This window comes from Onychomys torridus, chromosome X, assembly GCF_903995425.1.
Source record: "Onychomys torridus chromosome X, mOncTor1.1, whole genome shotgun sequence".
Lineage (NCBI taxonomy): Eukaryota > Metazoa > Chordata > Mammalia > Rodentia > Cricetidae > Onychomys > Onychomys torridus.
In genome coordinates, this window is record NC_050466.1 from 14,790,502 (window position 1) to 14,810,252 (window position 19,751).

A 19,751-nucleotide genomic window follows, 5' to 3' on the forward strand; every position below is an offset into this window, starting at 1 on the left:
TCAAATGAGACAGGATCCAAGAAGTTTCTCCTGAATTTATTTCATTTTATTCGTGAAGAAACTGAAGCCCAAAGTAAGGGAATAACTTGTGTTAGCTCATACTTTTTGGCGACTTATCCCTTGGGGTGTTTCCTTGCAGTATAACATCAGGAGCGTAGAGTAAAAGCATTTTAAGAAAATTTTTACTTCTCGCCATGAAATCTGAGTATTCAGTCTCTCCTTCTGCTAAGGGGAAAATGAGGTTAGAGCAATCAACTCTCTCTCTCTCTCTCTCTCTCTCTCTGTGTGTGTGTGTGTGTGTGTGTGTGTGTGTGTGTGTGTGTGTAGTGTGCATTTTGGAGACTGCAAAAGTTTAACCACCAATAGTTTTTATAAAGAAATTCCATGGCCTTTTGACTTATATTTCTCCTGAGAAAATTTTGGCCCAGGTCAAGTGGGAGATAGGATCGTTCTTGCTCCATAGCCACCAACAATACATAACTGTCACAGTTACTAATGTATACTTTAGGATCTGGGAAGCTGGAATTCTTCTATATGGACATATCCTGGATTTGCCTAGAAGAAAACAGACGCTTCCAAATACCTTCCACATCTGGATCCCACACTGTGAGACCTGGCAGTCTGACTGCTTTAAAAACGTTGCAGTTTTGTTAGATAACCTGCCAGAATATGTTGAAATGATACATAGTTTGGAATATTCCACATATGGAGAAGTATGTAAGTCCTTCAATGCTGTTTTTCTTGTCCTTAATCTGTCAGGGATGTGTGTATATTCTAAACACACAATCAAAAATTACAGTAACATAGTGCAGAGCTCACATTTTTGTTCATCTTTGTTTTAATTTCCTTTCTTGGGAAAGTGCCATTTGAAAGGTACATTGTTTAGAGTACTGGCCAAGTTGCTTGGAAAATCTTGCACACAGACAGTCCCTTAATTGTAATGCATTTTCTCTACGTGGAACTCTTTACATAATTGCAATTATGTTGTCCATTGGGAGTTACTGAGGATTAGTAGTCACACTGGAGTGCAGTCTTGAGGATTTTGATAGTTTCATCAGAATGAGTATCCTGGCACTAGTGATTCCAGGTATTAATGTTAAAAGGAGGGAACGATAAAAGGATGCCATGTCTTAAACATGACAAAAAACTAATTATTTCTGTTTTCATGCAATGTCTTATGTTTCAACATGACAGATCATTACAATGATCCTGAAAAACAATCTTTAGAAACTTATTTTCTTTTGCATTTTTCTTCTATTCCTTAGAGTTGGTTATTGCTCCAAGTTTCTTTCAGAGAGGTACTAACTCTTTGGGAGGTGTTTCTGTATGAAGACTTTGTAGTGTAATACATGGATTTTTCAGCATGATGCGTTACTTTAGACAGTAATGTTCATTTTACTTGTATTTTATAAAAATTTAAAAATTAATGTGAGGCCCATGAGGTGTCTAAGCAAGTAAAGGTAGCTGTGTCCTGACAGGACCTGATGATGACCTGCTTTTGACTCCCATATCAAGACAGAAAAAAAAACAGTTCACACATGTTGCAGCCACATATGCTCATTGCGCATCACACACACCATAATAACAAATATACAAAATAAAATATAAATTAATGTGATATATCTAAACTATTGAATTATGTGCTTAAATGAGTGTGTTATGATACATGAATACGGATATAGTTAGATGAATAAGTACCATATTGCTACTTAAAAATATTCTTTGTCCTCTTTCCCTATTTATTCCTATTTATCTTCTACTCTTTCCTGACTTTGTAGTTTTTGCTATTTTATACAATTGCCATTTGCTCACCTTTCTTAGCATTATTAGTCATTTAAAACAAATAAAAAGCTAGAAAATGGCTGGGCCGTGGTGGCACATGCCTGTAATCCCAGCACTCAGGAGGCAGAGGCAGATGGATCTCAGTGAGTTCAAGGCCAGCTTGTTCTACAGAGATAGTCTAGGACAGGCTCCAAAGCTACAGAGAAACCCTGTCTCAAAAAAAAAAAAAAAAAAAGCTAGAAAATGTTTTTTAGGAATTGCTCCAGAATTAGCAAGATACAAGTGTACCTCTCACAGGTCCACTTTTATTTTGAAACAGGGTCTCATGATCCACCCACTTCAGACTCCCAAATGCTGGAATTACATTCACACATCATTATTTTTGGCTATTTTGGCTATATGGAACACTGTACCACTTTTGAGTAATGCAGGATTTCTGTAATAACAAAACATCAAAATTCCTCTCCCATCACTATTGTTATTCATTTCACTTAACATGTAAGCATATCTAAACAACACAAAAAATAGGTTTTATTATTTTACAAAATCTTGAATCTGTTCATCATAAAACGTAACCATTTCACCTTCACTTTCCCAAAACCTGTGCTTTCTTTCTGTAGGTATAACTATCATTTCCTTTCTGTCTGAAACACTCCAACATTTCTTGCATGCAGACCTTGTGCCAGAAGATTCCTTCCTCTTTTGTACAAATGCAGGAATCTTTCTATTGCCTTTGCTTTTGAGAGTGTGTGGAGGTGCAAGTGTGTGGATAGATGTGCATATGGAGGGTGGAGATTAATGTTGGGTGTCTCTCTTAATTGTTCTCCACCTTAGTATTTGAGACAGCACACTTTACTGAACCTGGAGCTTGCCGATTGGCTAGACAGGCTTGACAGCAAACCTTAGGGATATTCCTGCCTCTGCCTCCCCAGGGCTGGGATTATAAGCAAGTGTGTCTACATCTCCAGCTTTTATGTGGATCCTGGGGTTCCACACTCAGGTTGCTTGTGTAACAAGCAGTTTACCAACTGAACCATTTCCTCAGCCTCCTCATTTGTTTTTCAAGATGGTTTTTCAGCGTACAGAATTGTAGACTAACTTTTTTTTGTCTCCATTCTTCAGCAACTTTTGTATTGTTACATGGTTTCTGAGCTGTTTACAAAATTGCTTTTTGTTCACTGTCACAGACCTCCTGCTTCTTCCTTCATTGCTGGGATTAAACGAGAGAATTCTCATCTTAACTCCTCTGTAGGCATGCTGATTTTGTTTCTACTGTATCTTCAAAGAGTTTGCCTTTTTTCTCATTTTATGTTTTGAAGTCTGTACAATGTAGTCATGGTACTGTTTGGAGACAGTATCCTATTTAATGTTCTATGAGCCTTGTGGATCTGACATTAATTTAGGGAAATTCTTGTACCATGTTGTTTCCTGTATTTCTGTTTCTTTCTCTTAAAAAATACTTATTTTGTTATTTATTTATATGCATGTTTGTGTGTCCATGCAAGGATGCCACATGGTATACAGTGAGCATGGAAGCCAGAAGAGGAGATTGGAATTTCCTGAATCTGGAGCTACAGGCAGTTGTGAGATAACTGATGTGGGTGCTGATAGCCAAACTTGGCTCCTTAGTGGTAGCAGCAAATGCTCTTAACTGCTGAGCCATCTCATCTTGCCAGCCTGTCTCTTTCCTTTTCCCTCTTTGGTGTTTGCTCTTTTGCTCTTGGGCTATTTGTCATTACTTCTCCATCTTTGACATTCCTACGATGGTACCCTCAAACTCAAAGAGTCTTTCCTCAGCTGTGTCCAGTCTTCTATAAACCATAAAAGACTCTGGCTCTCCTTTCTGTCTCTGTCTCTGTCTCTGTCTCTGTCCTCTCCCTCCATCCTCTCTGTCTTTCTGCCTGTCTATTATGGTGATTTTTGTCTCTCTAACTTTTTTGATTCTCAGAAATTCTGTTATGTTTACTTTGACCATCTGTTGCATGTTGCCTGTGCCCCAAGTCCTTACCATACTAACCACTATACAAATTCTGAGTCAGATCATGCCAACCTAACTGCCATACCTGAATTTATTTCTGATGCTTACATCCCTCTTCAATTAATTATCTACTGTTTGTCACACCCTTTGGTTGTGAAAGGTAGGCATAATATACTGCAGAAAAGGAACTGTGCTAATAGACTTTTAACGTGATGCTGACAAAATGTGGAGCTGCTGAAATATGATGTAGTTCTATAATCAGGTCTTAATATTTTATGGAGCATTTGCCCCTTTGTAACTTACATAAGTGCTTCTCAATTTTGTCCATCTTTTGATAATGGGGCTAGATAATTATAGGGGTGCTATTGTTTCTATGGTCCTTTCTAAGTTAGGCTGTGTGATAAAACCCTAGGTTAGGGTATGAAAACATGGTTTTTCATAACAAAGAATTTTATGCTGTGTTTCAATATGATTCTTTTCCTTCTTTCTCTTCCAAAAGTAAAGTGTATATTTAAATATTTATTGAGGGACCTTGGTAGATAAATGATTGGAGCAAAGGTTGTAGAAATCATTGCTAAAGCTTCTTTTATTGTAAATTAGAGTGGTTTTTTTTTTGAGACAGGTTTTCCTTGTGTAGCCTTGGCTGTCCTGGGACTCACTTTATAGACCAGGCTGGCCTTGAACTCACTGAGATCCACCTGCTTCTGCCTTTCAAGTGCTGGGGTTAAAGGCATGCACCATAACCTCCCATCAAAGCTTCCTTAATAAAACTGATTTTTCTTAATTTACCTTTTCACCAACATCTTTGAATGTCCATTTCCAAATATTCTTACCAATGAACTATATTATTAAACATTTAAAAGATCTTTATCAGTGTGGTGACTGACAAATGGTATCTCATTATAATTTTGACGTGTTTGTCAATAAATAGTGAATCTGATCATTTTATGTTTATTGACACTTAAAATGTTCCTTTTCTTTGATTTTTCTTATCATATCACCACATTTTGTTTTAATACTGTTAACATTTCCTCCATATTTATTATTGTTATTATTGATTTTAGAAGCTTTTTGTATTAAGAACTTATTTTTACTATTTGTATTTTCAAATTATTTACTAGGTTTTAAAACATGTTTACAAAGCAGTAGATTTCATTGTAGCATTTTCATCCGTAATTGTTCTTGGAGAAAACTAACTTTGTCATATGCATTACCTACATTCATTTTCCCAAACTATTATTTTATTTTATCCTCGCCCCTCTCTCTCCTTATGAAAAGGGTCTCTCTATGTATCCCTGGCTTTCCTGGAACTCACTCTGTACCTCAAACAGAGATCCTCCTGCCTATGTCTCCTGAGTGTTGGGATGAAAAGCCTGCTCCACCATGAATAGCCAGCCTGTTATTTTCCTTTAACTTATTAACAGTATTTCATTGCCATGCAGAATTAAAAAAACTTTTAAGATTTTTTGATTAATAAAATTTTTTCCTTTATACTTAGGAAGGTGTTTGCTTAATGTTTTTTATTAATATTTTAGTTTGATTTATCTAGGATGTCTTTTCTTACAAATTTTGAATTAGTGGTCCAATTTGGTTTACTATTATTTTTTGGTTACTCAGTACAATCAATTTTTTTATACTATTTTAATGAAATATCGAAACGTTTATACTCATTCTTAGATTTTCAGAAATCCTATTTTGTTGAATTTGTAATGTCAAATTAAACATTGTTCATTTTCTGGTTAATTTTTTAATATTTATTTTAAATATATCATTGTTTTATTAGCATGAATGCATGTGCACCACAGAATGAAGAAGAGAGCATCAGATTCCCCTAGAACTAGAGTTACAGCTGGAACCAAACTTGGCTTCTGTGCAAGAGCAGCCAGTACTCTTAACTACCTGTTGCCTGAGGGTCAAGATGTGGAACTCTCAGATATTTCTCTGGCACCATGTCTGCCTGCACACCACCATGCTTCCTACCATAATGATAATGGACTAAACCTCTGAACTGTAAGCCAGACCCAATTATATGTTTTAGTTTGTAAGAGTTGCTGTGGTCATGGTGTCTCTTCACAAACAAAACCCTAACTATGGCACCCCAAAATTCACAATCTCTTCATTATTGCTACATGTGTATACACACATACATATTATATATGTACACACACATATATAACCCACTGAGTCTATTTAGCTTCGCTCTAGATCTGCATACTAAATAATAAGACCTTTTCATTAGTAGAGTTTACTCTATTGTATGAAAATCGGTAACTAAAGTATGATTATACATGTTTTAGTTTATTCATATATATGCACATTATCTATCTATCTATATACCTCAAGTAGTCATAAGGCTATGGAGAAAGAAAAAGTAGAATATCAGTTAGGGATTCATGAGAATTCCTCTTTAATAAGATGAAATTTGAGTAGATATCTAAAAGAAGTAAGGGGGTAAGTCGTAGTTGTTTGAAGAAAGAATTTTCCATCTTCTGGGGAGAGCATTTATAAAAGTCTTGAGGGCAGAAGGTGCTGGGCAAGTTGAATGCATACCAAAGTATTACTAAATATTGAGGTGGTTGTAATGGTATGTTGACCAGCGGTGACAGTGGTTCTCAGATTATTGATATAATGTAGGATTCTGTAAGCTGTGCTAAGAAAAGAGCACCCACCATGACCTTATAGACATGAGATTGCCAAGATATCACTTTATATGTTTATTTATGATGAATATTGTGTGTATATTGTATATATGTGTGGTCTGTTTCTTTCATTCCAAATCACTCAAAGGTTTTTATTTGGCCAGTGTTGTTCTACTTTGTTTTGTTTGTTTGCGCATGTGCTATTTTGTTATTTCCCAAAACATACCTTTGTCCCTTGAGAAAAGTGGAATGGGGGTGACAGCCCACACTGGATGTTTTCACTGGAAGAAGTCCCCTGTAAGGAACAGTGCTGAAAGTTTGATTCCACCTTTCAGGAGAAATCTGAATTTGATCATCTTCCTGGGGAGGACTGAGGCTCTGGGGGGATTGAAGATGTGGCCTCATGAGCTTGGTCATGTGACAACCCTAATGAAAGTGTGGCTCAAGTTCCATAGCCATGGATGACTTTTGGGTGTAACATGTTTGGAAAGAAAGAGAAAATTGAGTGCTTCAAAAATACCCATATATTCCCCCCTATACCCTGGAGCGATATGCTGCAAGGATTTCAAGTTTGAATTATAGTGCTCTGAGCCACAGTTTAGCTTGTGTCTTTGTTCTCACAGAATTTGATTAGAATGACAGCTTAGGCACTTTCAGATAAGAACTACAATGGTATCTATGATAGCAGCAGTATGCATCAATGCCACCATGTACTCAGTGCCAGCTCTCAGTACTTATGAATGTATTTTTACAAGATGCTCACAATGATCTGTGAGAGAACACTTTTATTCTTATTATTTTAACTTAGTAGGAGTTAGAGCATGGACCACTTCGTCCCCAGAAAATATTTTATTTATGCTTCCAATATATTGTGTCAAACTATACATTATCTTGGGCTGGGGATATGGTACAGTAATTTAGAGCACTTGTTGCTCTTTCAGAGGACTTGAGTTCCATTCCCAGCACCTAAATGGTAGCTTATAACTATTCTATCTCCAGTTCCAGGGGCTTCTGTGGCCCTCTTCTGGCCTCCACAGCACCGGCCATGCACATGTTACACATCACACACATTCAGGCAACACATTCATGCACATAAAATTAAATGTGCACTACACATATATTTGGTATAAGTCGATGACACAGAATAATGTAGTGTATTATTTGTTCATTTGTTTTACTTGTTTTTGAGTGATTTAATTAAAATGTAATTATTGATTGACTATATGTTATTTCAGGTATTGTGCTAATTTCTTTGTATGTATCACCTCACATAATCTTTGTAATAACTCTGCCAAGGAAACTGAAGATTAGTAAATTAAATAACTTGCCATTTAACAAATTGTGGAACAAGGATCAAACCTAATTTGTTTGTCTCCTGGACCTATTTTTAAATTTTCTTTTAAAATTTAGTTTTCATTCATGATCAGGGAACCCTCTGAAATCCACCTGGACTTGAAAGTGAATAAGGAAAACATGCAACCTAAAGAACAGTATTGAGAGATTAGAGGCAATACTAGCAGATGGGGGTTGAAGAGGTGGTCTCCTAGGCAACAGAAGCAGTGCCATGATGGTTAAGATAGCAGATGAAATGTCTCCAAGCAGCATACAGTCAGCAATGTCAATCTTCTTACTGGTCTTGCCATTGCTGGACCCTAAGCTTTCTACAGCGTTAACAGTGCTCATACCATGTCTTATCTTTCCAAAGACCACAGGCTTGTTCTCTAAGCACTCAGTGTTAACAGTGCAGATGAAAAACCGAGACCCCTTTTGAGTTTGCTCTGGACAAGAGAGCAGGCCCTTTATGTCTCAGGTTGAAGTTCTTATCCTTAAATATTTCCCTGAAGATGGACTCACCACCAGTGCCTTTGTGGAGTGTGAGGTTATCACACTCACACAAGAATCCCGAAACAATTCTGTGAAAGGAAGAAGCCTGTAACCAAACCCTCTCTCCCTAGAGCTCAGAGCACAAAAGTTTCTGTTGTCTTTGGATCTTTGCCTGCAAATAGCTTAAGGGAGATGCAACCTAAAGTTCCATACTGGCAGCATGTCAAAAAAACATGGTACAGTTAGCTATAGCTTGCAGTGAATGGCTACACAATAAAGTAGCATCTCAAAGGACTTTTTAATCTTAAGTGATACATGCAAACATTGTATGTGTGTGTGAGTGTGTGTGTGTGTGTGTGTGTGTGTGTGTGTGTGTGTGTGTATGTTATCAGCAGGATGACCTATATACATTGTGCCATGTTTAAATCAGGTGGAACATATAGCCATCTTCTCAAACATTTATCATTTCCTTATAAAGGTCTTTCTCACAGGTTTTTTAAAGTGCAAAGTAATTATTGTTATCTATGGTTACCCCATAGTGTAATAGCAAACCAGAACTTACCTCACAATCTATATGTAGCTTAGTACCCACTTATCAGTCTTTTCCCACGTTCTCACTCTCCCGAGATTCTGGTATCTATCATTCTACTCTGAACATCTGTGAAATCAACCTTTTTAAATTCTCACATTAATGAGGCCATGTGATCCTTGTCCTCCTGCATCTGGTTAATTTCATTTAATATAATTATCTCTAGTTCACCCATGTAATTGCAAATGAGACATTAAATCCTTTTTCTGGCTGAAAAAGTGTTTCATGGTATATATGTAGCACATTTTATGTATCCATTTATCAGTTGATGGGTACTTACTTTGTTTCCATTTCTTAATTATTGTGGATAGTGTTGAATGAATACTCCAGTGCAGAGGTCTCTTTAACATTCTGATTTTACTTCCTTTGGATATACACCCAGTAGTGAAATTACTAATTTTTATAGGATCATCCATAGTTTTCCACAATAGTTTGTACAAAATTATGTTCCTACCAACAGTGTGTGAGGGTTCCACATCCTTGTTAATACTTATCTTTATTTCTTACCAAAGTGGTGAGGTACGCTCATCTTGTTTTTAATTTCTCTTTTCCTGATGAATGATGGTGGTATTTTTTAATATGTCTGTTGGCCATTTATCCAAGTCTTCTTTTGAATAATGTCTATTTTGGGCTATTGTCCATTTTGATTTTTTTAATATTGAAATCTGAGACTTCCTTATGTATTATGGACATATATCTCTTGTCAGATGTATAATTTGCAAATTTTTTCTCTAATTCTGTGTGTTGTCTACTCAGTTGTTTTCTTTGCAGTTCAGAAGCCTTTTAGTCTTATGTAATCTTATTTTTCCATTTCTGCTATTGTTTACTATGCTTTTGGGGTCATTTCCAGAGCTGTTTTGACTATACACATGTCCTGAAGCATATAGTAGTTTCACGATTTAAGTTCTTGCATTTAGGTGTTTATTTCAATTTTAATTTGTTTGATGACAAGTAGGGATCTAACTTTATTTTCCTTATGTCCAGTCCATTCTTTCTTCAATGTGTGTTTTTCTCTTTTTCTTTTATTTTTCTAACGTATGTTCTTAACACCTTTGTTGAAAAATTAGTTGGTTGTTGATACTTGGGTTTTTCCCTGTTCTTTCTTTTGTGTTCCATTGGCAAGCCTGTAGGGCTTATTCTTAATTAGTGATTGAGGTTGAGCAAGTCATGATGAACAAGCCAGTAACCAATGTTTCTCTGTGTCCCCTGCTTCAGTTCCTGTTCCCAGGTTCCTCTCCAGTGAGTTCCTGCCTTGGCTTCCCTCAATGCAGTGTGATTCGGGATATGTGAGACAAATAAATACTTTCCTTCTCAAATTGCTTTTGGTCACAACATTTCATTACGGCAATATTAACTATAAGTTAGATAAGGTCTATGTTTTAAATCACTACGGTGTATAACTAAATAAAGTGGGTGAAAACAGATAGATGCATTCAATTTCTTTTAAGATGACTTTAGCATATTTCAAAACACACTTTATTCTTTTTATTTATAATTTGTAAACACATAAGCAGTTGGCTCCATAACTCCATTTATAATAGTAATAAGCTTTAAGGTTCTATAAACCAGAATACCCTTATATTCCTCACTCTTCCCTCTAGGCTACCTTTATGACAACTGGCCACATTATTACCTTGATCTGTCCACATGATCCATGTCCTGGTTATCTAATCATTTGAGCTGTCTGGTCCTTGGTCCTTGAGACCTATGATGACCATGGTATACCAGCACTTTGAATATGTCTTACGTGGAAAATGCATTTGATAGTTCATTCTGTCTCATACAATCTACAAAAACAGTAACAAGGACAAATGTAAAAATGGCTTGTTGAAAGATAAAACAGAGAGCAGGAGAGGAAGGGCAACAATAGGCAAGTGGGAGAGAGGGAGAGTGGGAGACAAAGAGAGAGAGATTGAGAGAGAGAGAACTCGATAGCCCACAGTCTGCTGTCAATTCAGAAGAACTCTGCTTTCAGTCTCCTTTACTAGTAGAAAACTCTCTAGAGGCGAATCTTGTATTGTTTCCTGTCCATTAGCTTCCTTGTCCTAATAACACTCCTAAGACTTTCTCATATTTACAACTCCAAAATGAGAAGGAAATTGTTGTGAAAATTTTGTTCTTTGAAATAAATTTACCCTCTAAGCTCATGGATATTAAAGGAAAAAATTTTATCTCTACTTTGTCAACACTTGATTCAAGACCTAGTACGTGGTAGGTCTTGAGAATATGATTGTTGAAAGAACACATGCTTGAACAAACCTAAGGCTTCAAAGATGTGGATAATGTCAACAGCATCCCACATGGGCACAATGAAGGCCTTTCCAGTAATGACTGTATTTGGCTCAGATGCCTGGCAAAGTGGGTAATTCCTTCAATGTTTGGGTCTCCATGCTTTTCTTTCATGAAGCTAAATATTTCTCTTAATAAAGCATGCTTCCAGCTGGGCGGTGGTGGTGCACGCCTTTAATCCCAGCACTGGGAGGCAGAGCCAGGAAGATCTCTGTGAGTTCGAGGCCAGCCTGGGCTACCAAGTGAGTTCCAGGAAAAGGTGCAAAGCTACACAACCCTGTCTCAACACCACCCCCCTCGCAAAAAAAGCATGCTTCTGAGACAGAGAGAGAGACAGAGAGAGACCATTTTTTACCTCCATTTCCCGTGTTTTAACATGAACACAAACAGAATAGTGATAGCTAATTTATTGACCAAGCAATTAGCTAGTCACAAGATTTACTTTATACGAATGAGTTCATCAGGAGTGGGAAGGAAAGGAGAGAGGGGAATGGGGCTTGAAAATGGGCAAACTGCATTAAATACATGTATGAAATCGTCAAAGAATCTTTTTAGAAGGGAAAAAAGAAAGTGAAACTCTAAAATAATGAACTTATTCAGAGATAGATGCTTATTCTATCCATTGGTTCATTTTCTTCCATTGTTTATATATAGTTATACTCACACAATACATATACGGATACATACATAGATTGAAAAAACTTTACATGTGGGATCTTGGTAAACTGCTTATGTGGCTGGTACTTGCAGAGGCCAGAAGAGGGCATCAGATTCCCTGAAACTGAAATTACAGATGGTTCCTGGTTACCATTATAGGTTCTTCAGTAAGCAACGTCTTCTGCAGTAGCAGCAAGCATCCTTAACTTCTGAACCATATATTCAGTCCCATATTTTTAAAGAAAGATTTGGAATATGACATAAGTGAGTATGCATGTATTAATTATATCAACTCAAATGGATCCACCCATCTCTGCCTTCCAAGTGCTGGGATCAAAGGCTTGCACCACCATGCCTTGCTGACATTTGCTTTTAATATACTGCACTTACAAATTACTCCCCTTTGCTGAGATAATCTACTCATATTTCACAACATTGTTTGATTGATTTTTTTTACCCTGAGAGTCCCAGAATGCTTAGAAATATCTCTTGCATCAATCAGGGTAACCAATCTTTCTCATTGCCTTGTGATTTACAAGAGGGTTTGAGCCTCCTTTTTAGAATTTGCTGTCCGCTTGGCAGTTTCACACATGTATGTAATAATTTTAGCCACTTTTACATCCCTACCATCTTCCCTCTCTTAGCCCCTCCCCTCTCCTGCTGGAACCATTCTTCCCAATAAGTTCATCTCCTACATGCATACATCCTTTTTGTGTGTGACTTACTGAGTTTAGAGTTCCTTCTAACTTGGTTAGATGTTATTTATTGGAGTAAGAACAACTTAAGAAAATGTCACCCTCATTTCCCATCAACTGTTAACTACCAATAGTCCCTTAGGGAAGGTTGACACAACATAGTGTCCCTCCACTATCTTGTGTGTGCTATGCAGATAACCACAGCTTCAGTGAGTTCATGAGTTTAACAACTGTGTCATGTCCAGAAGATCTCATTTGGCTGAACATATCCTCATCCTGTGTTGTGGTGATATTTTATTTGTGCACCCCAATAAAGCTTATCTGGGAATCAGAGGGAAAAAAGCAAGCCACTATATTAAACATAGAGGTCAGTCAGTGGGATTGCCTTTAATCCTATCATTCATGAGGCAGAAATCCATCCGGATCTCTGTGAGTTCAAGGCCATACTGGGAACAGAGCCATATGTGGTGGCACACAGTTTTAATCCCAGTGCTAGTTAACCATAGAAGTCTGGATGTCTGAACAAATAGACAGAAAGTGATAGAGCTGGGTGGAAAGAGGAAGTGATGAGGCTGGGCAGAGAGAGGAAGTAAGATGGCAGGGCACAAAACAGTATATAGGCATGCGTATACAAGAAGTAGCTCTCTCAGGAGGCTGAGGAGTTGGTAAGGTGAGGTTGGCTGTGGCTTGTTCTGTTCCCCTGATCTCTCAGTTTTCACCACAATATCTGGCTCTGGGTATTTTTATTAATAAGACCATATGGCAATTAATCTTACACCTATCCTCTGGTTCTTATATTTGTTCTGTTTTTTCTACAATGCTCAATTTGGGAGATGTGATACAGATGGCCCATTTGAGGCTGAGTACTCTACCATCATATATTCTTGGCATTTTGGCCAGTTACAGGTTTCTGAGCTAAGCAACCTTGGGCAACTTTTTTTGAGATTTTTATTTATTTATTTTTATTTCATATGTGTGAGTGTTTGCCTGAATTGTCTGTGTACCATGTGCATGAAGTGGCCACAGAGGCCAGAAGATGGCATCCTAGGACTGGAGTTACAGATGGTTGTGAATTGCCATGTGGGTGCTGGGAATTGAACCCAGGACCTCTGAAAGGGCAGCCAGTGCTCTTTATCACTGGACCATCTCTCTAGCCCTGGGAAACTTTAAGAAACCTCCTTCTGTTTCAATCATTTCATTTCTCCTTACCAGAAGATAGAGATGACAGGTATCTCTTAGGATTGCTACAAAGTAGCATGAAATCTATCAAGTTCTGAACTTGGTGCTTAGTGCCCTCCTCTATATTTTATTCACATTCTTCAGCATCAGCAATCCCTGGAAATTTCCCTGAGGATTTCATGTTTATGTAAATGAGAAGTGGCCTCTCTTTACAAAACTCAGGGGAATCTTCAGATGCAACCAACTCTCGAGATAATTTACATGATATTTACTTTTTGCATTCATGCCAAAGAAACCTGACTGGGAGTTTACTAAATAACAGAAATACATCATTAGAGGGAGTAGTATTCATGCTAATAGTAGCAAATATTAACTTAATTAGTAGTTTATTTTACTGCAATTTGTGAGGTCACAGACTCATGGCACTAAAAATAGATAAAGCCAAGCTGAAAACAGTAATAACACATTGTGTCTTAAAGATCATTCTTTTGTATCAATTTGTTTTCTTTTCCATTAGATAATGTCCTTTGGAATCTACAGGTTATAGCTCACTACTTAAAGTTCAAAAAAAGGGGGAATAGAACTAAGGGAGGGAGAAATAAGAATGACTGTGAATGGGTATCAACTTTCTTCTAGAAGTGACAAAAATGTTCTGGAATTATACTGTACAAGTCTTGAATACTAAAACCCACCAAATTGTGCATTTTAATTCCCTCTCCTAGATTTTTAAGTAACCTTTTTCCCTCTCATTCCGGGTACTAACATCTCAGCTTTTGCAAGATTCTCACTAACTCAGATGAACTGTCTTTGTCAAGATGGATGACTTCCACTTGGTCCCAGAACCACTTGTGGAAAAGAAATAAAGAACCTGGAGCAAAGAGACAGGATGGCTGTTCCTCCTGCACTCTGAAGTGGAACTTTCTCTAGTCCTTGTCTTGTTTGGCCCTGCCCATTCTCTAGCATGCCATTTGTGGTAGTTCAGTTTCTGGTGATGTGTTTTTTCTTACAATATATTTTTTATCATGTTCTTTCCCATTTCCCAAATCCTCCTCACTTTGGTACCATTCAACTTCATGTTCTTGCTCTCTCTCCCTCAAAAGAAAAAAGAATCTGCCAGGCTGGGCTGACTCCCCAGGGGAGACCTTGCCCTGGAGGAGGTGGGAATGGGGGGTGGATAGGGGGAGAAGGCTGGGGGGTGGGAGGAGGGAGGACAGGGGAATCTGTGGCTGATATGTAAAATTAAATTAATTATAAAATAAAAATATAAAAAAAGAAAAAAACCTTCCTTCTGCAGCACATGAGAAACAATACAGAGACCCACAGCTAGACAACATGCACAGAGTGAGACAGACCTTGAACACTCAGTCCTAAATGGATGTCTCACCTCACCCACAGGGCTCAGAAAAGCCTGCTGAAGAAGAAGTGCAAACACTGTCAGAGTCATATGGAATGGAGGACAGCAAGGAAATAAGCCCTCTAAATCAACTTGAGCAAAGCGCATATGAACGAATAGAGATTAAGGCTGCACGCACATGGCCTACATGTGTCTTCACCCGATGTAGTCCTAGAGCTGAAAGGAGACCAGGACACATGCTTCCATCCCTAACCCAGACACAATCTCTGATTGATAACCATTTGCAAATGAAAATTTAGTTCCCTCCAAGGGAGTATCATCATGGAAACAAACTACTTTTAAGGGTAGGCTATATGCGCAGGAGTAGATGTCAAACAGAAAATGGACTCAATGGCATCTTTGGAGGGTCCCTGACTCATAATGTCATGTCAGGGCTTATTTTTATTATGTATAATATATAACATAATATATATTTATATTTTTACCTCACAGGTTTTGACTACATGTTAATGCTTCTGGTTTTGTGTTTTACAGGATTCCTGAATGTGAGAATACATGTATCTTTGGATCTGTGTCTGTTTCTTGAGTCTTTTCATAGGCTCTTTTCCTTCTGTTTTTTTCCTACTCCAATTTGTTTGATTTTGTTTTATCCCAAAACTACCAGCACCACAGCTATCTTTGTGCTTCAAATAATTCATTAGGAAGTTCTTTAGTAGTCTTGACTTCTTCATCTATCTTGAGGCTCTCTGAACTTTCTGGAGAGGCAGAATACTAGATCAGTTACTTTAGTTTGCCATTGACTTGATGTTCTGGCACAGTTTTTATTTTGTTTGCAGTGGCAGAGTCATAAAGTCTAGATCCATTTTTATGGCTTTCCTGCCCAGAGTCACTCACATTGGTGAGACAACATTGGAATCAGCTGGTTTGAAAGTAACCCTTTACCTTGAGGAGACAGCTCTAGCCTGGATGACAATATAGCCATAGTATTCTCCCTATAGTTCTCACAATTAGGCCTCATGAAGTGATCATTACAAATAGCCTCCAGGTGCAGTGATCCACAAACACCAAGTCAAGCTCAAGGAGTCAAGTCGAAAGAGAGAAAAGAGAGATCTATGAGCAAGTTGCATCAAGACCATGATGGGAAAACCTACAGAGACAACCAAACCAAACTACTGGGAACTCATGAACTTTAGACCAACAGATGTGGAGCCTGCATGGGACTGGACTAGGCCCTCTGCATAGCAAGACAGTTGTGTAGCTTGATCTGCTTAAGGGGCCCACTGGCGGTACGATCAGAATCCATCCCTGGTGAATGAGCAGGTTTTTTTGGAGACCACTTCTATGATGGGACACTTTGTGTAGTCTTGAGGAAGGGGGAGGGGCTTGGACCTGCCTCTACTAAATATACATCCCCATGGGAGGCCTTACCTTCTTGTAGGAGGGAATGGGAGTGGGTTGGGAGAAGGCTAGAGGGGCAGGAGGAGGGAAGAGGGGGATCTTTGGTATGTAAAATGAATAAAAAATTTTTCTTAATTAAAAAAAAACCCAAAACAAATACTCTCTAGGAGCAGCAGCAACTGCTTTTCTAGGAGAAGCTTATTTCAGATTAGTTCCTCTAGGTCCACACAGCTACTCCTCATGGTGTCTCAGATTTCCTTGAGCTGTAAGATGTAGTGGCTTTCTTCTTTATCATCCATCCCATAGCTAGTGATTCTGTACCCTGAATCCCAAGGATTCTTTCGCTTATGCACCTGTGGGCAGAGTGAGGATACAGATTCCACAGAAAGGTGGGACTCTGAATTGTACTCTTTAAGTTGAATTTTTATTACATTTATTTATTTATTGTATTTATTTATTTGTTTGTTTGTTTGTTTGGTGTGTGTGTGTGTGTGTGTGTGTGTGTGTGTGTGTGTGTGTGTGTTGAGGGGAAGTAAGGAGATACACACATGTGGAGGTGAGAGAACATGCAGAGGTTAAAGAATTATTGAGTCAATTCCTTCCTTCTACTGCATGGATTCTGAAGATCAAACTCAGGTCATCAGACTAAGAAGCAAGTGCCTTCATCCACTGAGACAGATTGCTAGCCCCTGTGAATTAGAAATTTTTAAAAAGTGAAGATATAAAATGCAAGTCATGCTTCAAGTTAAAAAATAAATAAAAGGTGAAGAGAATAATTTTAATTACATAGTATACAATAAAAGCAGTATAAAGTAGGGGTTTTTAATATGTAGCAACATGTAACAAGATCATTATAAGTAATGCCATGGATTTGTAGATATCCAAATATGGGCTATTTTATCTGTGGATAAGTTGCATATTATATGTAATATAAATTCTGCTTTTTGTTATAGATTTTGCAAATTTTAATGAATCCATATTTCTCTCACATAAATACAATTCCCAATGATAAGCCTCCTATTCTCATTTCCTTGAAGTAAAAATCCTAGGATCCACCTAGAAACTTTTGTCAGCTTGGTTTGCCATCTAATTCTAAATTATCATGTGTTCTCCTAACGAAAACACTTTCTCTTGAATGGTCTAAAGGAGAGGTGGGATCAAACAAACTCCTTAAAGCCAGTAACCATCCTTGTTTTTTTAGTAAATATTTTATGTGACCTTAGAGAATATTATTTTGCTACTTTCCCTCTCTCTTTGGTGAGGGATTGCTCTCTCCTATCTCTTCTTCATCAGAGTAGCACTTGAATGACTTGTAGCTAGCTTAGAGCACAAACTTGCCTATATCAATAGACTTCATCAATAAATAACAACACTATGTAAAGTAATGTATGAACATAACGAGATGGCTGCCCAACAGAGTTGAAAGAGCCAAACTGACTGAGAAAATTCCTTGGGGTGATCATCATTGTTAGGTGCTCATCATTGTTACTCATAGGATGCTGTTTGATATGAAATTTCCCAGAGCTCTCTAGTTATCAGATTGACTGGAGCGATTTTGTAGTCATCAAACCAGATTTTCAAGTTGAGTTCAGCTGTAACTTAACTGAAACCTAGAATCATCTACAAGAGAGAACCTCAGTCTGAAGAATTGCCCAGATCAGCTTGTCTGTGGGCATAACTATGGGGCATTCATTACTCAATCCCTAATTTATGTGAGAGGGTCTGGTCCACTGTGGATGATGCCATTCCTTGGCAGTTCGGCCTGGCCTCTATAAGTAAAGCAACTGAGCAAACCACAGGAAGCAAGGCAGTAAGCAGCATTCCTCCATGGTCCTTTCTTTGGTTCCTCTCTCCAAGTACCTGCCTTGGCTTCTGTTGATGAAGAACTATAAAGTGTAAGATGAAATAAAACTTTTTATCTACAAGTTGGTTTTGGTCATAGTATTTATCACAGCAACAGAAAGCAAATCAGACATAAGATTTCCCTCACTTCTTGATATCAAGATGGAAAGGGGGCTTCAGAGTCCTTTACTGTAGCTCAGATAGGCTTTGAACTTGAGATCCTCCTGCTTCAGCCTCCTGCATGCTGAGATAATAGGTTTGTGTTACCATGGCTAGCTGTTTCATTTAGGGGTGTGTGTCGGGGATGAAGTATGACTCTATTCATCATAGAATGCCTGTATCTGTAGCTCAGACTGCATAATCTCAGTGTTAAATATGCAAACTATTCTGTTAAACTCTTAGATTCAATAAAGCACATGCTGGTTCTAAAATTGAGATATGATTCATTTGCTTATTCTTGGCTGGCAGACTCACCTTAGGGTCACTGGACAGTGGGATATCTCAGTTGTAAAATAATAAATTAGCTGTAAAGTAGCACATCAGTTTTGTGAGACTTTTATTGCTATTGGACAAACCAAGGGTCTCAGTACATTGAGAAAGTTAATTTCTAGACCTCAGTCCCAAGCACCAAATTAAGTGTAATGATTTGTGATCGACTACACTTTGAGAGATCATATCTGACAAAATGTAATCCTCCCCATTACTTAACAGTTCTGTCTAAATATTGTCAAAACAATGGGTTGGTTTGGATAACTTAATTGACTGGCCATTTTGGATACTGTAGTCAAGCTAATCAATTTAGTCCTATCCTAAAATGGATTATGGAAAACATCAACTCAGCTAATGTAAGCAAAGAAGATAGACAGTTTTAATTGGTTTACTTTGTCCCCAGTACAATTATATAGCATCTGAAGTTTCATTTGATGGAACTGGGTAGCTTCTGTGAGACCCTGATTGCAATCTAACGTTTAGGCCTGCAGGTGTCTTTGAAGAAAAAATGAATAGAGTTTTTCCTTCTCCTGATTTTGACACCAGATTCAGCTGGAAACGACTGATCTCAGGGATACATTACGTCAGTTATTCATTCAGTTTACCACGTAGACTCCACCTTATTAAGTGCTTTAATACCCTGTCAATCAATCCTTGTATGAGGCCTGGGCAGATAGTCAATTCAGAACAAATAATAAATAACTCACATTGGTCAGTTTACTCTCATTTTTAGGCTGTATTTTACAAAATGGACAATTTAACTACTAGCTCTGAGTAGAGGATCTTCTGTTTCATTCTAATATCCCTATTCTCTTTGTATTGGAAACCAAATAGAAGCATAAAGATAATACATGAGGAAGGACATCTTGATTACAGGCACTATGTTAACTCCTTGCCTTCAGGGACCCTCAGATCCGGAAAAGTGGCAGTTAGAGAAGAGCTTGCCTATGGATAAATGAGTTGAAGGAAGACTGGTATGAAGTGTGTTGCTGGGTGTCTGTGTATGAATGAGAATGTATGTTACATTTGGGAGAAG

At 37.8% G+C, this 19,751-nt stretch overlaps 1 pseudogene; it reads right to left on the minus strand.

Annotated features, from left to right (window-relative positions):
• Window positions 1–7,812: 7,812 nt before the first annotated feature.
• LOC118574007 lies at window positions 7,813–15,133 on the minus strand (annotated as a pseudogene).
• Between the last annotated feature and the right edge of the window lie 4,618 nt (window positions 15,134–19,751).